Source organism: Ictidomys tridecemlineatus, chromosome 11 (genome assembly GCF_052094955.1).
Source record: "Ictidomys tridecemlineatus isolate mIctTri1 chromosome 11, mIctTri1.hap1, whole genome shotgun sequence".
Taxonomy (NCBI): domain Eukaryota; kingdom Metazoa; phylum Chordata; class Mammalia; order Rodentia; family Sciuridae; genus Ictidomys; species Ictidomys tridecemlineatus.
In genome coordinates, this window is record NC_135487.1 from 14,076,262 (window position 1) to 14,101,722 (window position 25,461).

The window sequence follows — 25,461 nt, forward strand, 5'->3', positions numbered from 1 at the left end:
CAGGGAGGAATGAGATTCCAGAAGCCCAGAGACAGCTGCTGTTCATCAAGTCTACCCTGAGCCCGTCCTGGGGGCTTCTCAAGACTTCAGGCAGGCACAACGGGACAGGTTCAGGATATCCACTCTGTCCCTGCACTTGACTTACTGTCCATGCCGTTCCTCCCTCGGCCCTGGCTTCTTTTGAAAAAAAAAAAAACGAGGGGTTGGGGGTGCCGCTGGGGCGGGAGCCCTTGCCCAGCTGTGAGAGGGGTGGAGAGGCCTGGCTCCATCCCCTGCGCGGCAAAGCGCGAGAGAGCTCTGTTTTCCTGATTGCAAATAGAACAATACTGTGTCAAGAAGGCGGAGATGAACAGGGGAGAAGAGGAGCCCCCGCCGCCCCACTCCCCGGGTATCAGCCCCCGCAGCCTCTCCCTGCCGTTGCGCACTTGGCTGCGCTGACAGACGTCTGTCCGTTTGGAGAGGAAAGCCATCAATAACCCGTGGCCAGCCTGCCTCCCTCCCTGCCTCCCCCCAGGAAGGAAACCCGGGGGTCCCGGCAGCCCCATCCCGGCCCCATCCTGTGGGTCTGCTGGGGGGGAGGGTGGGGTGGGGGGAGCTGCAGGAGAGGGGGTGGGGCGGAGTGGGGGCTCAGAGGGAACCGGGACACGGCCTTGGGGGCTGCTCAGCTGTATGTGTATGGGTGGGGGACGACAAAAGGGTGAAGAAGGGAAAGACGGAGAAGCCAGCAGGAAGGGAATTGGGGAAACTTTTACTGAGATTCTGGATGAAAGCCGCTTTAACATTCTCAAAAGAATTGGGCAAATATTTAAATTATTTTTCAATGACCGCCACACACACCAGGAGGAGCTAGTGTTTCTAATAGAGCAGGGGCTGGGACTGGACTCAGTGTGTCTCCACTTTATCCAGATAACTTTTTTTATAAACAAATACTGAGATCACATCATAAAAATAAGTGCTAAAATGCATTGCCTTCACACTATATGCCAGATGCTGTGCTAAGAACTCTTGGGAACTAATTTATTGACTTCTTCAATAGCCCAAAGGTGGGGGGGATATCACTATGATCCCATTTCATGGAGGAGGAAACTGAGGTTCAGAGATGTAAAGCAATTTGTTCAAAGTCACACAGCTGGCCAGTGGGGAACTGGGACGAGCCAACTTGTCTATGATTTTATCTTTCTGGGAAATGTCTGTTTTAAAATGCTGGGTTTTTTTGTAAGGTGATTCAAATCCATTCTGTGGTTGGGTGGGGATGTATATAAAAGAAAGCGGGGCGGCACTGCCTGGAACCCACCGCTGAGTCCTCGAGGCGGGCATTTCTACCACTCTCTACGCTGAGAAGCTGAAGCGAAGTCTCGGGCCGAGGTCAGCAGTGCACAGGGGCAGCTTATAGGTTGTGGGATTCGAACTCAGGGTGGTTTTTCTGAAGAACCGAGTGGGAGCTGAGTCGCTGTGGTCGCTGTTGCGGGGAACAGGTTCAGTTACCCAGGCAACAGGCCAGGGAGGCTGGACCCGGACCTGTGGACATTTTCCTGTTCTAGTTCCTCTTTTGATTTATGAATCTCCTCTGCAGTTTCCCCGGAGGAAACGCCTCTGACGGCAACTTTCAGGCAGACCAGAGCCTGGGAGACACAGGAGGAAGTAGGCCAGCTAAGCAGAAGAAATGCCCAAGCCTTAGCTGGCAGGACACAGGGAGACTGCCAGGTGCCGGGGGAGTGGAAAGCCATTTCCAGTGTCTTCGCTGCAGGAGCGGTTCTATGGCATCCAGCCCCTCCCAGCTGAGGGAGGAAGCAACTCATCCCAGGACCAGGCCACTATAACCCACTATGTTTCCCTCTTTGCCTTGGCTGCTAGGAAGCTCTTAAGAGAAATATTCCCTTTAATCTCAGCAACCAATTCAGTCCAGGTGCTAGAGAGATTTCTTTCAATCTTTCCTTTTAGATAAAGGTTTTGAAATGTTTGCTTTGACACTGAGTAGACACCCATTGCATTTTTGTAAGTGGAAGGGATGTTATAACAAACAAACCTTTCATCGCGTGACTCTGACAGCGAGGTGGAGCAGATGGTGAAGGAATGGGAGCAGCACAGGACGGGGCAAGGCAGGGCGGCCCGGGAGGAAGAGGAGGGTAAGAGCCACTTAGCAGGGGTGACCCAAGGCAGGGGGAGGAGGTGCTTGGTGCTGGGGATAACTGTCAGGGGGAGGGGGTGCGAGGAGCTGAGGAGGAAAAGGTCGAGTGTAACCTCGGGGTTGCCCAAGTCAGGAGGGAAGGGGGGTGCCCCAGGCAGTGAAACTTCCAGGGCCTGGGTCCCCCTGGCAGTGAGGCAGCAGGTGAGCTGGGTGGTGTGCAGCCGTGGCCAGGCCTTGCCTTCAGGGAAAATCCTGGGGTCTGTCCTGGGGTCTGAACCCTCCAGCCCTTGGGAAGGTTCCTGGGAGCTGGCCTTAGCGCAAGGCTGGGCGTGGCTGTCCCAGGCTGAGTTCTGTGGCCAGCTCCTGGGGATCTCCAGCAGATGCAGCCACACCCTTCCAGCTGGGGTGCAGGAGAGGCAGAGGGAAAGGCCTTGAGGTGCCTGGATGCAAATGCAGCTAACTCGGGCTATGGGAACTCCCCAGGGCAGCCCAGGCAGCCAGAGCCCAGGATGAAAATCCAGCTCTTTGACCAGGACCAGGGGCAGGTCAGATCCACAAAATGACCCATCTCACCAGGACTGGGGGCCAGCCTGGATGAGAGTCTGCTTTTCTGAGCTTCATCTCTAAGCTGGAAAGGATATCGCCTACCTGAAGGGTTGTTTTGAAGAGGTGGGTTTACAGATGCACAAGACTTAGCAAAAAATAGTTACTTGATAAACATTGACTCCAAATCGGAAGTGCTAGGAAAGAAGCCCTTGATCCAGCCACTCCTGTTCTCCATACCCCTGCCACATCTCAAGTCTGCTGCTCACGTTTCAGAAGGGAGATTAGTCAGATGTTCCTCGGGCTCCTCTCTCTCACCTCAGAGCTTTTGCTCAAATTGTTCCCTCCCCTTCCCTCTCCTTGTCACCTACCTCTACTCTCTTGGTCTCACTACCTGACCCCAATTCTGCAGCCCCAGAACAGCACAGGGTTGATGCTCTGTAAATGTCCGTCCGACTCCTCTTTGCAAGCACTATCTTATTTAGCCCTCGCACCACCTCTAGTTTACCAGATGAAGATAACGAGGGTCAGAGCAGTGAAGAGACTTGCCCAGGTCACCCAGTCCATAAGTAGCAATGCAGATTTCTTTTTTTTTTTTTCTGTACCATGGATTGAACTCAGGGGCACTTGACCACTCAGCCACATCCCCAGCTCTATTTTGTATTTTATTTGGAGACAGGGTCTCACTGAGTAGCTTAGCGCCTCATTTTTGCTGAGGCTGGCTTCGAACTCACGATCCTCCTGCCTCAGCCTCCCGAGGCTCTGGGGTTACGGGCGTGCTCCACTGGAGCTGGCAAAATGCAGAATTTGAACTCACCTCTGCCTTTAAGGCTCCTGCCCCTTACTGCGGCTTCCTCCGTCATCCCTACAGCTCTTTGATGTGGAGGGGAGGGTTCAAAGACTCCAACTGCAGCTCCATCTAAGTGGGTGGCCTTGGGCAGAGAGAAAGTCAGCAGAGTCTCTGGGTCTCAGTCTCCTCTTTATTCAACGAGTGGCTGGACTAGCAGCGTTTGCCTCATCTGGGGAGCCCACATCCGACCCCGGCTCAGGTCATTGGAAGCCAAGACTAGGAAGGTGGGTCCTAGGGTTCGCCTCCTCCGGAGGCAAGGATGGAGCTGAGAACACTGAGCCCGTGGGCAAGAAGCCCTCACCCCCGGCCTGGCAGGTGGGAAAGAGCAGGGATGAGAGGCCAAGGGGTGTGGATCCCGACCCCGGATCTGCTCCCTGCCGTCAACGGTGCCCTGGTTCAGCAGACAGGAGGCTGGGTGCAGGGGGAGGTCCTGCAGTCAGGAAGCCCATGTGAGGCTCCCATCTCACCCTGGAGCTGGAGGCCCACGGAGGAGGCTGGGGCACAGGGAGGGGCGGTGACGGTGACAGGGCTGGTCTGCTTGGAGTCTGTGGCTCTCCTGTAGCCAGGGCGGGGCGCCCGGGATCTCACAGCCTCCAGGCCTGTGACTCACACTGTTTGGTCACAGCCCTCCTGGCGGCATGAAGTCACATCACACAGGCCTCCGCTGCGCCTCACCCACCACGTGCCCAGGCACCTCTAATACCCACCGTGGCCCGGGCTCCGGCTGTGGCAGGCCCGGGCGGACATGCCACCCAGCATGTGTGGATCGGGTGTTGGCGCTGGCTGCAAGAACACTCTGGCAGGGAGGCCGGTGCCACCCGAGGCACCCGCAGACCTGGCGTCAACCGCTCGCCGTGGCGTATGCGCTGTGTGGTCTCGGGCAGGTCCAGGCACCTCTTTTTTTTATTATTTTTAATTTTTTGGCACCGAGAGTGGAACCCAGGGGTGCTTTTCCACTGGTGTGCATCTCTGGGCCTTTTAATTTCTTATTTTGAGACAGGATATTGCTAAACTGCTGAGGGTCTTGCTAAGTTACCCACATTGGCCTTCAACATGGGATCTTCCTGCCTCGGCCTCCCGAGTGGTCGGGGTTGCAGGTGTGCACTGCCTCACCCAGTTCAAAACCTCGGTGAGAATATATAAGATGTGTGTAAATGTTGGCCCAGAAGCTTCTAGAACACCGGCCTTTCTCCTCCTGCCAGGTCTTGACCTCTCACCCGAACTCCCTCCCTGTCTCCCTCCTTTGAAGTCTCAGTTCCATGTCCCGGCTCCTGAGGTCCCCTTTCTTCTCTGTCCCTGCATCGGCCCCACGTCTCTGTTCATTATTCTATACTGCCTGCTGACAGTGACCCTTATTTATTTATTTTGCAGTGCTTGGGATTGCACCCAGGGCCTTGGGCATGGCAAGCACATGCTCCACTCCCAGCCCCCAGTTAGATTATGACGCCCCCAAATGTAGGTAGGCACCATGTCATTTCTGTTGAGTGTCTCTCTATTGAGGTGTGACAGACATGCCACAACATTCACCTAAGAGTCTCATTCACTCATTTTTTTGTAAATCCACCAAGTTTTCCACCATCGCTCCAATCCGGCTTTAGAATAGTCGCAGCCCTCAAAAATCCCCTCGTGCTGGGGCTGGTGGCGCTCGCCTGTAATCCCAGCCCCTCGGGAGGCTGAGGCAGGAGCGTCACAAGTTCAAGGCCAGCCTCTGCAATTTATCGAGGTCCTAAGCAACTTAGCAAGACCCTGTCTCAACATTTAAAAAAAATAAAAAGGGCTTGGGATGTGGCTCACAGTTTGCACACCCCTGGATTCAATCCCCCCCAAATATTTTTTCGGTGCCCCATTTATTTTTAAAAACCCGTCTGTGTAGTTTGCTGTAGACGCTATAACTGCTGGTTGGGGGTGTGTAAATTATGAAGGGGTCCTCATGAAGAAAAGAGTCCCTGAGAAGAACACATTCACCTCTGGAGGGAGAGAGAAATCAAAGAACGGCTGGAAAGGAAACAAGAAAGTGACCAACATCATAAAGGAGCTGGCAGGGGCTGGCGGAGCCTGTGAGCCAGAGACGGCAGGAGAGGCCAGTGAGTGAGCACAGGTCAGAGTCCAGAGGCAGGTGCTCATGAAGAGGTACACGGGCCAGCTCGGGACACCAGCCCCTCCTGTCCTGCAGGTAGAAGCAGCAGCTGGCTCAAGAGTTCTCAGGGCAGTTGGTCTTGAAAACACAGATCCCCTCACATACAGTAGCGCAGGCATGGCATCCCAGAGACTTGGGAGGCTGAGGCAGGAAGATCGCTTTCATCAAAAAACAAACAAACAAAAACAAACAGTAAAATTGCGAGGACTTCTCATGACTCGATTTTGAATGGGTATATGTTATACTACTCTCTACATTTTTTTTGTTTTGCGTATAATACTTTACTTGAAAAGCAGCACTCATTACATTTTGTTAATATAAACGTATGCACGGGGAAAAAGTATAAAGAAAATAATCATTAATCTTGGTTATTCCTGAATGATGACATCACTGATCATTTTAATTTTCCTCTTTTGGGTACTGGGATTGAATCCAGGGGTGCTTTACCACGGAGCCACATCCCCAGCTCTTTTTTTTTTTTTTTTTTTTGAGACAGAGTTGCTACGTTGTTGAGGCTAGCCTCAAACTTGTGATCCTCCTGTCTCAGCCTCCTGAGCTACTGGGATTACAGGCAGGCGCTACCCGCCTGGCTTAATCTTCCTATTTTTACATGCTGATATTTTCTGGTTTTCCGGTAGTGAACATGTGTAACCTGTGCGATGTTTTAACACCTAAAAGATCCAACAAACCTTAGGGAGGGTACTCCGGGCACCGCCGCAGCAGGGGCCGAGGCCTGGCAGCGGGAAGCTGCCAGGCTGCTGGGTTGCAGAGAGGGGTGTGGTGGGAGGAACAGCCACAGGAAAGGGGGTCAGTGGAGTGAAGCGTGGACCTGGGAGCTGGGCGAGGGGCTGCGACTTGGCCTTGGAGCCCGTGAGGCCTCAACCCGGGGCCGGGGGCCTTGGGGGAGCCTCGGGCATGTTCCCAGGAATCTGGCTCCACAGGATCTTCACGATCCAGCGTTTTCACCCGGGTGATATCTGAAAACGAGGAGTAAGAACATGCCCTGATCCTGAGCGCCCCCGCAGCCTTGGGACGCGGACATGCCCACCCTCAGCGCCCGCGGGTCTGCACCCGAGGTCAGCTCAGAGCTGGCTGCCCGACCTGAACTGCATGGACCCATGAGGAGGTGGAAAGGCCCCAGCCCAGCCGGGTTAGTCTCCAGTACCAGAGCTCAGCCCCGGCCTGGGAGGAGTCCAAGGGCCTGGGAGATGTTTTAGACCTGAACAAAGAATTTTAATGACTTCAAAGTAACAACCACCACCCGAGTGATGCGCAGCACCCTGTTAACTGAAATAGTTACTATTGCAAAATTATACATTCCTTTTTTTTTTTTGCATGTACTATGGATTGAACCCAGGGGCCGCTTTGCCACTGTGCCACCTCCCCAGCCCTTTTTATTTGTTTATTTAAAATATTTTTTTTTAGTTGCAGATGGACACAATACCTTTATTTTATTTTTTTTTAATGGGGTGCAGAGGATCAAACCCAGTGCTTCCCATGTGCTAGGCGAGTGCTCTGCCACTGAGCCACAACCCCAGCCCCGTCTTTTTCTTTTTTTACTTCGAGAGAGGGTCTTGCTGAGTTGCTTAGAGCCTCACCAAGTTGCAGAGGCTGGCCTCAAACCTGTGATCCTCCTGCCTCAGCCTCAGGAGCTGCTGGGATTCCAGGCGTGGACCACCACACCTGGTTTGATGACTTTTGTAGCAAAAAGAAAAGTTTATGTTGGGTGTGGGGTGTGACTGTGTTTTAATATGACTGATAAGAGGAGAAACAACGTATCCAAAGGCATAAAGGTCCTTGAAGGTCCTTAAAAGTGTCCTGGACTTGAAACAGGGAGAGGGCCGGGTGTCGCTCAGGGGTGGAGCCCCCGCCCTGTCTGGGCCTCCAGGCTGAAGGCGGAGGTGCATCTGTCTTGGTGCCCGTGGACGCACTGAGTGGACTCATCACACGGAGGTCTCAATGCATATTTTCAAATGATAGGACTTGAAGGAGGAAGAGGCTCCTTCCTCATCCCTCACACCCATGCAGGCTTCCTGTCCTACCTCTCAAGTCCACCTGGCCAGGCCCTTCCCTGGACCAGGTCAGTGGCCTCCTCACCAGCCTCCTCCCCTCGTAGCAGTGTGTGTGGGGGGGGTGTTAAAGGAACACTAGATATTTTTAGGGTAGTTTTTTTTTTTTTTTTTTTTTTTTTTTTTTTTTTTAAAGAGAGAGTGAGAGAGAGAGGGGGACAGAGAGAGAGAGAGAGAATTTTAACATTTATTTATTTTTTCTTAGTTCTCGGCGGACACAACATCTTTGTTGGTATGTGGTGCTGCTGAGGATCGAACCCAGGCCGCACGCATGCCAGGCGAGCACGCTACCGCTTGAGCCACATCCCCGGCCCCCTTTTTAGGGTAGTTTTAAGCTCACAGCAAAATTGGAGTAAGAAAGCAGAGACTTCCCATACCCCCACTGCCCTGCCACCGCACAAACTCCCCGCCACCGACATGCCCCTGCAGAGTGGCCCGTTCACTAGTTTGATGCATGGGCACCAGCCGGAGTCCACAGTTTCCCCCGGATCAGTGCTTGGTGCTGGGCGTAGGTGAGGCTGTGAGCTGTGCACCTTTAAAGGGTCCTACAGGGTAGGCTCAGGCCCTGTCCCTTCCTCTCCCAACGCCTGGCAACTTGATCAGTAAAAAGATCCAAGTCCCCGTCGCTCCTCCTTCCCCAGAGTGACATGCCGTGAGGATCATGCGGAGTGAGGCCTTCGGGGTTCCTCTGTTCACTCAGGTTACTAAGAGAACTAGGTGTGTAGGACATTTCCCCAAGCTTCTCATGGTTTGTTTCCTTTTCACACTGAAAAGGATTCTGTTGTCCGGACGACCCACAGTTTGTTCACTCGTTCCTCCTGCTGAAGGGCGTCTTGGTCGCTTCCTGGTTTTTACAATCGTAGACAAAGCTGCTATCACATATCTGTGCAGGTTTTGTATCCACATGGGCTTTCAACTCCTTGGATAAATACTGACCAGCGTGATTGTTGGGTTGTTCAGTATTGTGAAAGGCAGCCCAACTGTCTTCCAAAGTGGCTGTACCAGGAGGGCATGGTGGTGTGCGCCTGTCATCCCTGTAACCTGGGAGGCTGAGGCAGGAGGAACGCAAGTTGGAGGCCAGCCTTAGCCACTTATAGAGATCTCATCTCAAAATAAAAAATAAAAAGGGCTGGTGGTGTAGGTCAGTGTAGAGGGCCCCTGGGTTCAGTCCCCAGGAAAACAAAAGCCAAAACGAGGCAGCTGTAGTACTTGGCATCCTGCTGCCCCAAATCCTCATCGGCATTTGATGTTGTTCTGAAGTTTGGCCATTCCAACAGGTGTGTAAGGAGGGGTTTTGTTTGTTGGTTGGTTTGTTGGTTTTTTTTTCCTTCTTAGGTAGAGTCTTGCTATGCGGCCCAGGCTGACCGAAACTCCTGGTCTCCACCAAACTTTCTGCTTCCCAAATAACTACAATTGCCTCGCTGGCTCTAGGAAGATTTTTTTTTCCACGCTGTCTCTTCCAGAGACATTTTTCTTTTTTTAAATTTTTTTTAGTTGTCAATGGACCTTTCTTTTATTTATTTATATGCGGTGCTGAGGATCAGACCCAGGGCCTCATACATGCTAGGCAAGTGCTCTACCGCCGAGCCACAACCCCCGCCTTTTTTTATGTTTTATTTTGAGACAGGGTCTCATTAAATTGCCAGGCTGGCCTCGGACTTGCAATCCTCCTGCCTCAGCCTCCCACGTCGTTGGGATTACAGGTGTGTGCCGCCACCCGGGCTCTAGGGAGATTTTAAAAGTGTCAAATACCCTGCTTTCAGAATTTGAGTGGCTTCGTGCCCAGTTTAGAATTAAGTATGAATTCTCCCTCCACCCAGCTCTGCGCCCGCCTCTCCTCCCGCTCTTCCTCCCTGAGCTCCGGTTATCTGTGGTGTTCCCAGGAAACCCCGAACCCCTCGGGTCTCGGGGCCTCTGCTCCCCTGCTCCTGTGCTGGATTCTTTCTCCAGGGCTGAGCAAGGCAGCTCCTCCTTACCCAAGTCTCATCACGAATGCTGCTTCCCCAGGGGACCTTCCGTGAGAACCGTGGTTCAGGCCTTCACAGCTCGTGCTGCTTCCTGGAGCTGCCTTGTGACGCGTGCACTGCTCCTCTAATGTCTAAATCTACATCATCTTGGGTCTCCACAAAGGCAGGGGCCACCGTTGTCCTGTTCCCTGCTAAATCTCCAACACCCAAAGCAGAACCTGGCACATAGCAGTTGCTCAGTAAATGTTGACTGAGTGAACAGTGAAAGGCCGTGTCCCACCTCCTGGCATGGCTTCGATCCAAAAGGTAAGGATGCAGTGACATAAGAGCTTTGATACTTTGCTGGTCAGATGGCCCGGACCCTGGGAATGTGACTGTTCCTCACGAAACAAACAAAGCGCTGCCACGTGACCCAGCAGTTGCACTCCTAGGTATACACCCAAGAGCAATGAAAACATCCCTCCGCACAAAGACTTGTTTTCGCGAACGTTCACAGCAGCGCTCTTCATACAGCAAAGAGTAGAAAAGCACTCAGATGCCTGTCAGCTGACAAATACATAAACACGATGTGGCATGTCATTGTCCTGCAGCAGTACCCAGCAACAGAAAGGAATGACGTGCGGGTACGTGCTGTGGCGTGGGCAGCCTCAGAAACATTACACCGAGCAAAAGAGGCCAGACCCGAAAGGCCACAGTGTACGATTTCACGGATGGGAAATGTCCAGAATAGGCACAGGAGAGGCGGCGGCGGGTAGCTGCCCGGCACCAGGGGAGGGGAGGCAGAGGGCAAGGGCAGCGAGGGCTATCCGGGTGTCCTGGGATGGTGACGTGTTCTGGGGTGGTGGTGCAGGTTGCCCGATTTTGTGAACATACCGAGAACCAACTGGTTCACCGAGAGGGCAAAAGTATACCCAGTCTTTATTTTAGTTATTTTTGTGGGTGCAGTATGGGGAGTTGAATCCAGGGCGCTCTACTGCTGAACTACATTCCCAAACTTTTTTATTTTTTTATTTTTTTTTAAGAAAGAGTGAGAGAGAATGAGAAAGAGGGAGAGAGAGAGAACTTTAATATTTATTTTTCAGTATTTGGCGGACACAGCATCTTTGTCTGTACGTGGTGCTGAGGATCGAACCCGGGCCGCATGCATGCCAGGCAAGCGCGCTACCACTTGAGCCACATCCCCAGCCCAAACTTTTTTATTTTTTGAGACTGGGTCTTGCTAAGTTGTTGAGGCTGGCCTGGAACTTGTGATTACAGGTGTGCATCACCTGGTCGGGCTATTCATTCATTTCATTCATTCTTTGTTTTTTTTTTTTTTTTTTTTTTTTTTTTTTTTTTAGAGAGAGAGAGAGAGAGAGAGAGAGAGAGAGAGAGAGGAGAATATGAATCTTTTTTGTAGATGGACACAACACAATGCCTTTATTTTTATGTGGTGCTGAGAATTGAACTTGGGCCCCACCTGTGCTAGGCGAGCCGCTGAGCCACAATTCCAGCCCCTCATTCTTTCTTTAAGATTGAATTTTGTGCTGGGTGTGGTGGCGCCCGCCTGTAATCCCGCAGCTCTGGAGGCTGAGGCAGGAGGATTGCAAGATTCAAAGCCAGCCTCAGCAACTTAGTGAAGCTCTAAGCAAGTCAGTGAGATCCTGTTTCTAGATAAAATATAAAAAAGGGCTGGGGATGTGGCGCAGTGGTTAAGTGCCCCTGAGTTCAATCCCTGGTACCAAAATAAATAAATAATATCTGTATTAAGTAAAAAAGAGTATACAAATGTTCATAACAGCATAGTCATAAGCCCCACCCCCCCAAAGGAAACAAGCCATCAGTTGATTAGTAGATGGACAAATACAGTAATGCAAAGTAGTGAAGTCCTGATCCAAGCTACACACACCACGGTTGAATCTTGAAAACACACTTAAATGAAAGAAACAAGACACAGAAGACGGCACGTTCTTTGATTTCTTTCCTAGGGAACGTGCACAACAGGCAAATCCACAGGGACAGAAAGTGGGCGAGGGCTGCGGGGGCCGGGAAGGAGGGGAAGGGGTGTGTGCGCGAAGGCGCGGGCCAGGCTCCTGGGCATGCGGTTTCTTTGGGGATGGAGGCTGTTCCCTTTCACGACTCTAAATATACTAGCTGTTGCTGCCTTGTGCACTTTCAGTGAGAAACTTTTGTGGTGTAGAAGTTTCAGATCAATAGGCTGTTTTTCAAGTTTCTTGAATGAGCAAATGATAAGGAGACAAGCCTGTCCCAGGTCCCTGAACCACCCCAACCGAGGAGCGCGGGTCCCTTCTTGGTCCCCTTCCTTGGGCTCCTTTCCTCGCTGCCCCTAGGTCAGGTTCTGGCAGGACCCCCGCCCTGTCGGGGGAGCCGGGGGTGGCCGCCTGAGGCGGAGCACGGCTGCCCCCTGCTGGCGACCTGAAGGGAGCGCTCGGGGATGTGCTGACCCTGGGCGCGGGCTGGCATCAGACTCCAGGGAGGCCCTGGTGACTGGCTGGGGCGGCAGAAACTTCCAGATGCCTGGAGTTGGGAGTGTCAGAGAAGAACCCTGCGGCGACACCTGGAGTAAAGTCCGAGGCTCACGAATGGATTGTGATGGTCCCTGTGCTCGTTCCCCTGCAGTGATGTGGCGCAAGAGGGCGGATGTGTCTGCGGTGCGCTCTGCCTCCCTGGGCCCCTCGCACTTAGCAGGTGCCTCGGAGAGCGGGGCCAGAGCGGGCTGTGGTGCAAATAACAGAGAGAGAAGCCTCGGCTTGAATCCAGGAGCTACGCTAGCTTGGTGACTTGGGCCAGTCCTGGGACCCCCGTGGGCCTGAATATGAACACTTATCTGTGACATGAAGAAAACATCCCTTCGCTCACAGCTCTGTGGGCGTCAACAGCCACCTACAGGTGAGAGCAGCACCCCTCAAGGCCTCCTGGCCTCGGGGAGGAGCCTGGCCTCCGGGGTCTGCAGGCCTGGCTGGGCTCTGCAGTGCCATGATGTCAGACAAGTCCCTTTACCTTCTCTGCAGGGTTGGGGATGGAACCGGGGACTTCACATGTGCCAGGCATGTGAACCTCTGAGCTACGTTTCACATTTTGTTTTAACAGAGGGAAAACATAGACGTTATTATGTGGCTAAGGCCCGGGAGTGTTAGACTCCCTCCCTCCCCTTATATTTGTCCTGTTTTCTCCCCTTTAAAATGAGAGACTGATACCTCTGAGAGCCCGCCATAGGCCAGCACGGTGCTAGCCGAGTCCACAGTAGAGACACAGCCATGTCCCCACTCCCAGGTGGCGAGCGCTCCAGAGAGTGAGGCTGGCGGTGGCACTGTGTCACATACCGAAGCCTGTAAATGCAAAGGCGAGTGGGAGAGTTATGGGGACCCAGAGCAGGTGGGGACAAAGACCCCCTAATTAGGTCATAGAAACCCCCTCTGGATTAAGACATTCAGTTTGAGAACTGGGGGACAGTGAGGCATGGTGACACGATTGTTCAAAGACACGTGAAAGGAAGGAGCTTAGTTCAAGGGGAGTCTCGTGGAGGCCAGGGCTGCCAGAGCCCAGAGAGGTCACTTGGGAGAAGTGGACAGACCAGATCACATGGAGCTTTGTGGGCCACTTGAAGATTTGGATTTAAAAAAAAAATTTTAAATTGTAAATGGACACAATACCTTTGTTTTGTTTATTTATTATGGTGCTGAGATCAAACTCAGTGCCTCACATGTGCAATGCAATGCAACTCTACCACTGAGCCACAACCCCAGCCCCAAGATTTGGATTTTAATCCTAAGTACAACAGGAAGTTATCAGAGTGTGCTGAATTGGGTTGAGACTTGATATAACTTTGGTTTTAAAAAGTGGTTCACACCTGTAATCCAGTCTACTGAGGAGGCTGAGGCAAGAGGATCACAAGTTGGAGACCAGCCTCAACAATTTAGTGAGACTCTGTCAAACAAATAAACAAAAACTTCCCAGATATTTGAATGCAGGAAGCCCACGAAGAACCTGTTGGTTAAGGAAAAAGCTTTTTCTCCTTACCTATATAACAGAATATCATGCACTCAGCACAATGTTGAACAACAGGGTTACAGAAATGTAGCTACTGACATGCTTCTATTCTGTGCCTGTTGTTCTTATCATTCAGGATAATAAGCAGTTTGCAAAATAGTTTGTGCAACACAACCACACATTCCTCTTCTTGCTGTGTTTTCTGATTTTTTTACAACAAGCATTGGTTGCTTTTTCAATAGGGAAGGAGTGGAAGGAATGCTCTTCAGGGCAGAGGAAACAGAGGCTGAGTTAGATGCTGTTTCGTGGCCAGATTTCATTCACTCCATCCTTCCTCGATGGCAGTCAGCCCCCTCCACGTCCCTGGCCCCCCAGGGCTTCTGATCAAGCACAGATGTGGTCCTGCCCTGGTGGACACAGAGCCAAGGCGAGGAGACAGGTTGATCATCAGGAGGAGGAGTGGGGGTGGCGAGGTGGGCTAAGTGTGTCAGAGGAGGAAACACATCATTTGACCTGGACTCTGGGGTTTTGGATGGCCTCCCCAAGAGGTGGTCTTGGTGGTGACCCTACAGGGTGAACTGGCGCTAACTGGGGAGGAGGCGGGGAGCGGTCCAGCACGAGGGCTGTCTGCGCAAAGCCCTGGGCTGGAGGGTGGACAGGGGACAGGACCTGTGGGCCTTGCAGGCTGCAGTAAGGATTTGGGGGAGAAGCGGTGGGGAGCCAACGAGGTGACGTCATGATCCGCTGGACCAATCAGCTGCTGAGTGGTGAACATGTGGGGCGGGGCCTGGGGCAGGGCGTGGGGACCAGGCTTTGCCAAAGGCCGAGGGCAGGCTGGATGCGGGCTGGGTGTAGGGAGGTGGGCTGCGCGGGTCCTGCGGGTGGACCACGGGGTGGGGGAGAAAGCGGCTTCCCAGATGAGTCCTGGGTTTACGGCTTGTGCAACAGGTCGAAGGGTCAGGAGAGCCACAAGTTGACAAGCTGAGTGTGAGGTGCCCTTAAGGTGTCCACGTGGAGAGGGGTCCGGGTAGCTGGATGGGCCCCCTGGTCAGAGCAGAGGTTAGGGGGCTCCCAGCCTCGGCACTGTTGACACCGAGTTCTTTGTCGTGGGGGTCATCCTGGGTGCTGTAGGATGTTTGGCATCTTTCCTGTCCCCTATCCACTGGATGGTGGCAGTGACAACTGCAAATGCCTCCAGACATTGCTGAATGTCCCCTGGGGACAAAGCTGCTGGCAGTTGAGACACCGCCCCCCATGGAGGACTACATGTGGGAGTCTGCCTCTGCCCGGTGTAGACGGGATGACCCAGGGAGGGTGCAGGACAGGAGGTCCCAGAGTCAGCATTTAATGGGCAGGAAATGGCCGGCCACAGAAGGAGGGATTCAGGAGAACAGAAGCCAGAGGAGGATGCGGCCAGGGCCTCGGGAGCTGCTGAGAAAGAGGTCCAGTGCCTTGAGATTGAACAAGGTCTGCTGGGTTTGGGAACATGCAGGGTGTGACTTTAGGATGCTTTGGTGACGCTGTGGGTCAGAGCCCAGAACAGCCTGGGCTGAAGACGAGGAGGAGGTGGAGGGCAGGTGCACTCTCCCTGGAGGACGGGTGTGGAGGCATCCAGGGGTTGGGGCAGGATTTTCAGCTTGGGGGTGGACCCGCCGGGGAGAGAGGGAAAACTCACTGAAAACAGGAAGAAAAGGACCCGAGGGCAGGGGCGCAGCCTGGCCTGTTGCAGGAGGGGAAGCTGAGGCAGGACACAGGTGCGGGAAGCTCTGCACACCTTGCAGGTGGTGGGGGACCCACGGGGAGTAGAGGAGCCAGGCAGACGCATTGTGGGGAGAACGTTGTAAGTGTGGGATGATGGAGAGCTGACCCCAGGTTGCAGAAAGTGAGAGGGAGGTCAAGGACATGACACATTTAAAGAGCCCAGTGCAGATCTGGGTCCTGGGAAAGCTGGATTTGTGCCAGGGGCTCTCTTTCTTGAGCTGGGAGCTTTCTATGAAGCCCAAGACTTCTGGCTGAAGTGATCCACCTGCTTCAGGCCTCCTGAGTGACAGGTGGGCCCCGGTGCACTCCTCTCTCTCCCTCTCGGTACCAGGGATTGAATTCAGGAGCACTCCACCACTGAGCCACATCCTCAGCTCTCTTTTGTTTTATTTAAACACAGGGTCTCGCTGAGTTGCTTAGCACCTCACTTTTGCTGAGGCTGGCTTTGAACTCTCAATCCTCCTGTCTCAGCCTCCTGAGATGCTGGGATTTCAGGCCTGCACCACCACACCTGGTGATCTCCTTCTTATTACTAATTTGCATTGGGCTGGGAACTGACTCTCTCCTTTAGTTAAGGGACTTGCCATCTTGGTGTCTTAGTTTCTGATCTGTAAAATGGGTCAATAGAAGAGCCTACCTCATGCAGTGGCTGTGTAAATTAGTTCAGCGAAGTGTGTTGAGTGCTCACTGTGGCTTGTGGTCCTGCAGGGAAGGGTGGGTGGCCTTGAAGGGGTTGAGGTTTGTCGTGGACTGACCAGCAGGGGACAGCAAACATCCACTCAGGGAAGGGCATGTGCCAGCCTCCCGGGAGGTAGCCATGATCCCGCTGAGGGGAGCCCCGGCCAGCATGGAATCCCAGGCAGCATCCCCTGTCAGGAGGCATGGGGAGCCACCAGGTCAAGCTCATGGACAGGGTGGGCAAGGACAAGGACAGCTCTGAAGACAGAGAAAAGCAGCCTCCTAGAAGAGCCAGGAGGGAGACAAACAAGAAGACTGGTCATTTCTCCAGAGCAGGGCCCCTTGGGTGACCTGGGAATTCCGGGCAGGGGGATGAAGAACCGGGGCCAGTCCAGCCAGAGCCCTGCGTGGGCGGGGGCTGGGCTCGGGTGGAGCACTCGCCTAGCACGAGTGAGGCCCAGGCTCGGATCCTCAGCACCACACCAAAATAAAGAAATAAAGGTACTGTGTCCATCTCCACCTAAAAACAGTGTGTGTGGGGTCCTTTCCTGGGAGAGGGGGCCTCCGTGGAGGGGACGGGGTCTTGTCATGGGACTGAAAGGACAGAGCCCAGGCTACGGGTGTGGGATGGGGCCGGCTGGTTTTGCCGACTAGGAGTCAGGGCTGGGGCTGGGGCTGGGCAGAGGAGCCCGCTGGCCTCCGAAGGACCAGGGAGGGCCCGAGGTGGGGACTGTGACCCGCTCGGCATGACAGCCTTGCTGGAGGGTAGTAAGGTGGCCTCTTCCTCCCCTTCCCGCCGCTCCCAGGCCCCTTCTGGAACCTGCTCGCTGTCTCAGAGGACGCACAACCCAGAGCCTGCTCTCTCCACGAGCAGACCACAGGCCCGCCCCATCCAGGACCGAGAACTCAGGGCCGGCCAGGCTTCCATGCGGACGGCGCGCCCACCGAGCGTCCCTCCCTGCTCCTCCAGGTTCTGGGTGCTCCTCTGAAGCTGGGCCTCAACTCTCGGGACTGTCCCAGCCCTCAGCATGGCCTGGTCTGACGTCAGTCTGCGACAGAGAGGACTCAAGCCCAAGGCCTGCTTGGCAGCCACACTGTGTCCAGAGCTCCTGCACCTAACACAGGAGCCCAGGAGAGGGACATCTCCAAGAGGAGTCTTTTTTTCAGGGCAGAAAATGTCACTAACTCTCCTTGTGATCCCAGCCAAATCCAGTGTCTCAACTCTAAAGCAGGGGATCAGGGGAAAAAAGGCGGGGGGCATAGTTAAACTCATTTAATGAGGCCACGTAATCCTACTTTCAAACCTGGAAAACACAACGAGAAGAAAATTATAGGTTCATTTCACCTATGAACACAAAGATAAAAATCTTAAAATATTGGTTAAGGGAATCCTCTGTTTGTTTTGTTTTTTTTTTTTTAAGCATGACCAAATTAGATTTATCCCAGATAAGAAAGGAGAATTAACCCTCAGAAAAAATACATGCATTAAAATTTCCCCATTAATCGATAGACTGAAGGAGAAAATTCACATGATTATTTATTTTATCGTAGGCAAATAGACACAAAGGGAGTTTTTGTTTGTTGATTTGGTACCGGGGATTGAACTCAGGGGGCACTTAACCACTGGGCCATGTCCCCAGCCCTATTTGTATTTTATTTAGAGACAGGGTCTCACTGAATGGCTTAGCGCCTCTCTGTTGCTGAGGCTGGCTTTGAACTCGAGATCCTCCTGTCTCAGCCTCCTGAGCTGCTGGGATTGCAGGCATGTGCCACCGCGCCCTGCAACACAAGTTTTTGATATCTTCAGCAACAACTTTGACTTGAAAAAATTCTTAGCAAACTAAGAAAAGAACATAAATCTGATGAAAATTATAAGCTATAGTTTAGGGTGAATCTATTCTTAAGGAATGAACTTCTGGAGAAAGAACTCAAGGATGCCTGAAATTATAGCCACTAGTTAACTTAGGCCTGAGGTTCTTGCTGACATGACAAAGAAAAAGAAAAGAACTCTAAGGATTGGAAGATAAAAGGTAAAACTGTCATTACGCGCAGATTATGTAGCCACCTACCTCGAAAAACCAACACAGTAATTACCAGATGTATGATGCACCTACAAAAATTAGTAGCCTTTTTCCAGATCAGCAATAACGCATTGGAAAGTGTGAAGGACAATAAAATACTAAAGTTCGTAGGCACTAGTCTCCCCTTCCTTCTGCCTTCTCCCTTCCCTTCTTGAAAAATCCAGTCCTAAAGGCATTAGGTGGGGGCCAGCGTCTATGAAGAGACCAAGTGGGGTGAGGAGGGCATGTGGCTTGGGGGACACTGGCATGGGAGCTGCTTCCCAGGAGCGGTGGGGACAGTGCTGTATGTGTCCCAGGTCCATCCACCCAGACGGCCAGCCGCAGTGAGGCTCTGACAGCCATGAGCACGCCGTGTACTCGGAGCTTGGCTTTGAAACACCATTCTCCATTAAAGACTTCTGGTCTCCTGGGGCAAATGGAGGATTCCAGGATCTGGGGAGAGGAAGGAGAAGATGATTGTAAGTCATCTTAGATGAGGAAGCAAGGAAGCACCCAGAGAATGATAGGAACAGGTCAAAAGGACAGGTGCACCCCGAAAAGGCTCCCTGTGGACAGAAAGGAAGAATTTGAGCGCCACATTAATAAGGATAGTAACAGATCGAATAAAACAAAAAACCACGAGTCCTGCTGCGGTTGGCTGAGACAGAACCGCTCCCCAAACACCTTTCCTTACCCAGGGCAGAAGAGGGACATTACGGTGATGAGTCTCGCAGATAGACCACTTTCATCAAGCTGTCCAAGGCGACGTCATCAGCCATAGACAAGCTGAAATGATGTGTCATCTGATAGGACAGAATGAGAACACTGTAGCTGGCTCTGTGATGTCCCTGCCAAAGACGCACAACCTGAATCTCATCGGGAGCAAGTACCAGACGGCGGAGCAGAGGACGTTCTGTGAAACAGCTCCCTGGGATCCTCCTAAGGCCATATAAGTCAAAGTCAGGCCGAGGAACTCTTCCACGTGCAGAGACTGTCCTAGTTTGTAGGGAACATGAACTATGCATAGGGGACGGGGTTGGCAACTAAACACAAGGGTTCTGGAAAAGATTAACTTTTTTGGATTGTTTTTGCAACTCTTCTGTACATCTGAGATCGTTTCAAAATTTTTTTTGGGGGGGGATGCTAAAGTTTATATTAAAAGTTACCAAGAGGGGCTGGGGTGTAGTTCGGGGGTGGAACACTTGTGCAGCATGCGTGAAGTCCTGGGTTCACCCCCAGCACCCCCACACACACACACACACACGCACACACGTGCACACATCTAGAAATCATCTAAAGGAAGACAAAAGATTCCCTGGATGAAACTTTAAAACTTTTATCAAAGGACATAAGAGAAGATAGAAGTAGATACCTATTCCATATTCACCGAGCAACTTAACATCATGAAGCTGCTAGATCTCCTCAAATTAATCTATAGGTTAGAACAGACTCAAGAAAAATTTCAGCTGGATTTAGTTTTAGAGAAATTAAATGAGCTTGCTCTAAATTACAAACAAAAAAATAAAAATCCACAAAGAATGAGCCAGGTGTGGTGGCGTACACCTATAATCCCAGCAGCTCGGGAGGCTGAGGCAGGAAGATCGTGAGTTCAAAGCCAGCCTCAGCAATTTAGGGAGCCCCTAAGCAACTCAGGGAGACCCTGTCTTTAAATAAAATATAAAAAATGGCTGGGGTTGTGTCTCAGTGGTAAAGCACCTCTGGATCCAATCTCTGGTACCCGACCCCCCCAAAAAAAATCCACAAAAATGAAATCAAGTAGGTAGGTAGATGTGATGTATAACAAAAGAGGTACCATAAATCAGGGAAGGGGAGAGCAGACTTCTGAGCCGATGATGCTTTGGGGAAAGCTAGCTCGCTCTACAGAAACAGTCTCCCTGCCCAAGACAACCACAAAGCGGGGTGCCAGATCTATCAAGTGTATTCGTGCTATCTAGCAAGGGGGGAGATACATTAGACCCCCAAAGCAGAAATTGAGAGGCAAAAATTGCTGGATTGGCTGGGGCAGACCAGGGAGACACTGGCCCATGGCCAGTGGGAACGTGGACTGAGGCAGCAATTCTGGAGAGCAACTGGGTCAACAGTTAAGCCAACTGGAGCATGCTCAGTGGGTACCAAGGAGCAGTTAGGCAGGAGCAAGGAGGTTGGCGTGATTCTAGATAACGCTAACGTGCTGTGCATTTCAAAAAGGTAGAAGAAAGGATTTTGAAGGTTTTTGCCATAAGGAAATGATAAATATTTGAGGAGAAAGACATGTTTAACCTGATTGAAATATTATGTGATGTATACATGCTTTAAAACATCACGTAGTCTTGTTAACATGGACAATTTTTAGGTTCCCCTCTATCAGTTAAAAATAAATTTAATCTTTTTTTTTTTGAACCCAGGGGTGCTTTACCACTGAGTCACATCCCCAGCCCTTTTTATTTTTTACTTTGAGACAGGGTCTCATTGAGTTGCTGAGGCTGGCCTCAAACTTGCTATCCTCTTGCCCCAGCCTCCCGAGTCACTGGGATTACAAGTGTGTGCCAACACACCTGGATGACAAATGTAATTTTAAAAAGAAATGAAGCTCCCATGTGCACTTTTCCTTAGCAAGCCCAATTCTGAGTCAAAATTGGTAGAGATTGGATAATGGTCCTAATTTTTCATTTCATATCTTTGTCATAGTCTCATGATGGGCAGAGATTTCTTCACACTTAAGACTCTGAGGTAGCTGTGATTTTTCTGACCCAACGTGTGTTAGCAAGTGACACATGCCAACTGGAAATGACTGATACGGTTGGGCTTCTGTCATCATCATGAGAACACACCTGGGTGACCCACTGCCCTGAAGTACAGAGAGAAAGAAGAGAAGAAACAAGAAGAGCTCTTCCTGCACAGCCACTCAGACACCTAGAACCAACCACACCTGATGCCGAAATCCCGCCTGGACTTCTCTGTTGTGTGAACCAATGAAGTTCCTCATAAGCCCAATTTGATTTAGGCTCCTGTCACTCACCAGAGTTCTACTGACTCATCTCCTGTACAGTAATTTCCAGCTCCAACTTAACAGAAGTACCCATGGTTCCTTAAACATTCATTGTCTCTCTGCCTTGATCAAATTCAAGGTGACTTGATGGGCATCTCCCGTGAAAAAGCTAGAACATTCCAAGATCAGGGATGAGCTGGCACATGTTCTGTCACTCTCCCAATGCAGACAATGAGTCGTTCAATTTGGTCAATCTTTTCAAAGAACCAATGTTTAAAGGTGGTGTTGATTTTAATTTCTGCTCTTGGCTTAGCTAGTTGTTTCTTCTTCTTCTTCTTCTTCTTCTTCTTCTTCTTCTTCTTCTTCCTTCTTCCTTCTTCCTCTTCCTCTTCCTCTTCCTCTTCCTCTTCCTCTTCCTTCTTCTTCTTCTTCTTCTTCTAACTTTTTCCCCCTTGGGTTAGATCTGCTCTTCTCTTTCAGTTTCTTGAGATGGAAGTTTTAATTAATACTTTCAAACCTTTCCCCAAGGCTACACATTTCCCCTCTAAACACTGCTTTAGCTGCATCCTGTAAGTTTGCTATGTCCTGTTCTCATCACCACTCAATTCAGTGTCTTCTGATTTCCATTCTGATTTCTTCTTTGACTAGTGCAACATTTAGTTCTCAGGCAGATTAAGAAGTTTCTGTGTATCCGTTTGCTCTTGATTTCTACTTTAGTTCCCTTGTGGTCAGAGACCATAGTCTGAAGAATTTCCATTTTCTAAAGTGTGTTGTGATTATTTCTTTGGATACCGGGGATGAAGCCCAGGGGCACTTGACCACTGAGCCTCACCCCCAGCCCTTTTTAATATTATATTTAGAGACAGGGTCTCGCTGAGTTGCTGAGGGCCTTGGTGTCGTATCTTTGTGTGCGTGCGCCAGTACGTGGTTGATTTTGAGAAATGTAGTGTGCTCACGTGAAGAGATGTGAATTTTGTGTCCTCAGGTCGAATATTCAGACATCACTAATTGATCTCAGAAGCATCCCTGCCGTTCTGTCTCAGAATCGACCTCAGAATCCTTCTCAACACGGGTTCCCAGTGGCAGTAGCCACGGACAGCAGCGTGGTCAGCGTGGAGCTCCCATCTCATCTAGTGCAGGGGGCTCAGGCCAGGCGTCCCCCGCCCTGCATTCAGGTCCCAGCTCTGCCACCGTCGAGCTGTATCATCCCGGGCAAGTTCACCTAACCTCCTTCCTCTTCAAGTTTCTTGCCTGAAAATTGCTGCTAATAACAGCTCCTGGGGCCTCCCGTTGAGGGGATTAAGTGAGATAAGTGAGAACGAGGAGCTTGGCTCCGTCCCACCCAGTGAGCAGGCTGAGCCAGACAGAGGCCCCTGCCCTCCCTCCCCCCCTCTGTCCCCTGTTCCCCCTGGCTCTTGTCAGGCTCAGAGCCTGGTGGGACCCAGCCCTGGGACGCTGTTGCACCCAGCCTTCTCCTGTTCACGTTCGCGGAGGCTGCTTGGTGTCTCTCTTGTTCTGGAAGCATCTTTTCCTCGGGAGTCCTGGAGCCAGGAGCAGAACTGCCTCCCCATGTTTGCTGGGCTTGGTCCTGAGACCCTGGTTCTGCTAATCAGCTCTTCCCACTGCAGAGGTGGCATCTGGACACAGGGACAGAGAGAGACAGCGTCCTGGGCCAAGGAGTGGAGGTGGCAGCAGCTAGGCCGGACGTGGCCTCCGCTTCTGCCATCCGTCGGGTTCCATAGTGGAGGCTGGGCTTTAGGCTCGGCGTTCTTCATCTGACCTGTTCTGTAGGTGACTTTCGGCCACTTCTTGGCCCTCAGGCCTCTGAGCTGGACTGTCCACTTATGGATGCCCTGGACCTGGCCTGATAGCCTCCCAACAAGTTCCCTGGCTGCTGACATCGGCTGGAGCTGTTCTGTTGAAACCAAGGTGCCCTCTGACAAGTCCTTTGTCCCCAGCCTTCTCTCAGGGCCTCCCACTCCCTGCGCCCAGTAGGTGTGGCTTTCACCAAGTCTCCCTTAGGCCCCTGTCCCCAACTCCAGGGCCAGAGGTGATTCAGAATGCAGCATAGTTCAGATTCTAAAAAGGTGATTTGGTGCATATTTGGGGGTCACACCCAGGAACCCACTGCATTAAATACCTTCACAGATACCAGGTGAGCGCGATAGGAGCGTGCTGTGTTTGATCTGGAATGTCTCCCAAAGCCCCCGTGTTACAGGTTTGGTCCTCAGGTTGGTGCTATCGGGAGGCAGCGGAAACCTGGAGAGATAGACCTAGAAGGTCTTTAGGTCATTGGGGGTGTAGCCGCCCAAGGATTGTAGAACAGCAGTCCCTGTCTCCTCATTTGTGTGTTTATGGCAACACCAGGGATGGAACTCAGTACATACTGGGCAAGAACTCTACCACTGAGCTACATCCCCTTTTTATATTTACTTTGAGCTAGGGTTTCACTGAGTTGCCCAGGCTGGTCTTGAACTTGGGAACCTCTTACCTCAGCCTCCCAGGCAGCTGGGACGACAGGGGTGCGCCATCATGCCCGGCTTCCTGACCTCTTCTTCTCTCTCTTTCACTGCCTGGTCATGAGCGGAATGGTTTGCTTTGCAGTGCACGCCATGATGTACTTGCTGTCTCACCCAAAGCAAGGCCAATGAATGATGGACTGAATCTTCTGCAGCTGTGAGCTGAAGAAAACCTTGCCTCTTTATAAGCTGATTATCTTGGGCATTTGTTATAGCAGCAGGGAGCTGACTAACACAGACTATATATAGCTTGGCATCCTTCTGGTCAGGTTTTGTTGTCCCATGAATTTGCGGGACAATTTACAAAATCACTTTCAGTTTTCAGAGTCTGAGGAATTTCAGATTGCAGATATGGGATTATGACCCTGTATTAAAAGTAAAAAGGGCAATATTAGCTGGCATTTATTGAGCATTTACTTGTGTCAGGAATCTTGCCAATGGTAATCTTTGCCTCCATTTGATAAGGTTAGATGTGATTTTTATGCCCAATTTATGATTAAGGAAACTGAGCCTTAAACTTGATCATGAGAGCAGAAACCATCCCACACTGGGAGGGGATTGTTATTTTAACAGAAAAAAAAAAAGAGGTGAAGTGACTTGGCTTTGGTCACACAGCAAGAAAGGACTAGGGAAGGATTTCTGAGCCATCAAGCGGTCTGTCTTTGAAAGAAGGCAACCCAGCCCTCTTGGGGGTCTAGCCCAGTCCTCCCTGACTCTGCCTCCCCTACAATCCAGAGCTTCCTCTATCCTGGTTTATCCCAAGTTTGGATTACAAGGGGCGGGGGTGGGGGGCAGAGGAGGAAAATTCCAGCCCCGGAGAAACAGCTGCTCAGGCAAATGAGCAAAAGACGATGCAAATTCCTTCCCAGGGACTCGCCCCACCGTCCTGTGTCTTCACCTGCACCAACTGGCCGTGGCCTGCAGAGGCCGGGGGTTCCAGTAGAGAGCGTCCTGGCCTGGCCACCTTCTCTGCCCTCTCTCCCGGGGACACCTACAGAGTTTCAAGAAGAGACAGCGGGACTAGGGCAGGATCTCCACGGAAGGACACTGAATAGCCGCGACTCCCGCGGCCCTCCCCCAGCTCTTCCGGAAACCAAGGGCATCTTAACGCCAGCACTGGGGACGTGCACTTAGTTTCATTGAATAGTCATGACAGTCTTGTCGCTACTGCAGAGAAAGTAAGCCCCCAATTAACAGCACGGCCACCCGGGTCCCTCAGCAGATGGCTGGTTTCCATTTTTAGACCGGAAACTCATCCAGCTAAGAAGCCAGACCAGGGTAACCTACAGCCCCAGCCCATCTATCCCTCCCCTCCCCTAGACCAAGCCTTGCAGTCTGGTGTAAACACTTGCTTTGCACTAGGATCAGAGCTGAGTGCCTTGTATAACCCAAGAGGTAATCATCTCTTCTCAGCCGCCTCTGAGAGGCGGGTGGGTCAGAGAGGTTAATAATGTGACCCAAGTCACACAGCTAATTAAGTAATAGGGCAAGAATTTTAAACTTGAATCTTTAGCTCCAAACTTACTATCCTGTGATGTGGATGGAGAGGGGTACCAAGAGCACCCCATAATCTGCACATAGCTCACACTAGGGAGAGAACCCTAGGAAAGCGTAATGGACAGCAGAACAAAGTATTGGGACAAGAGTCTGGAAGCTTCCAAAGATCTTAGCCCCACATGGTTCTTGTTCCAATGAAATGGAACGTTTGGATTTTATTTTTTTCCTTTGAGATGGAATCTTGCTGTGTTGCCTAGTCTGGTCTCAAACTCC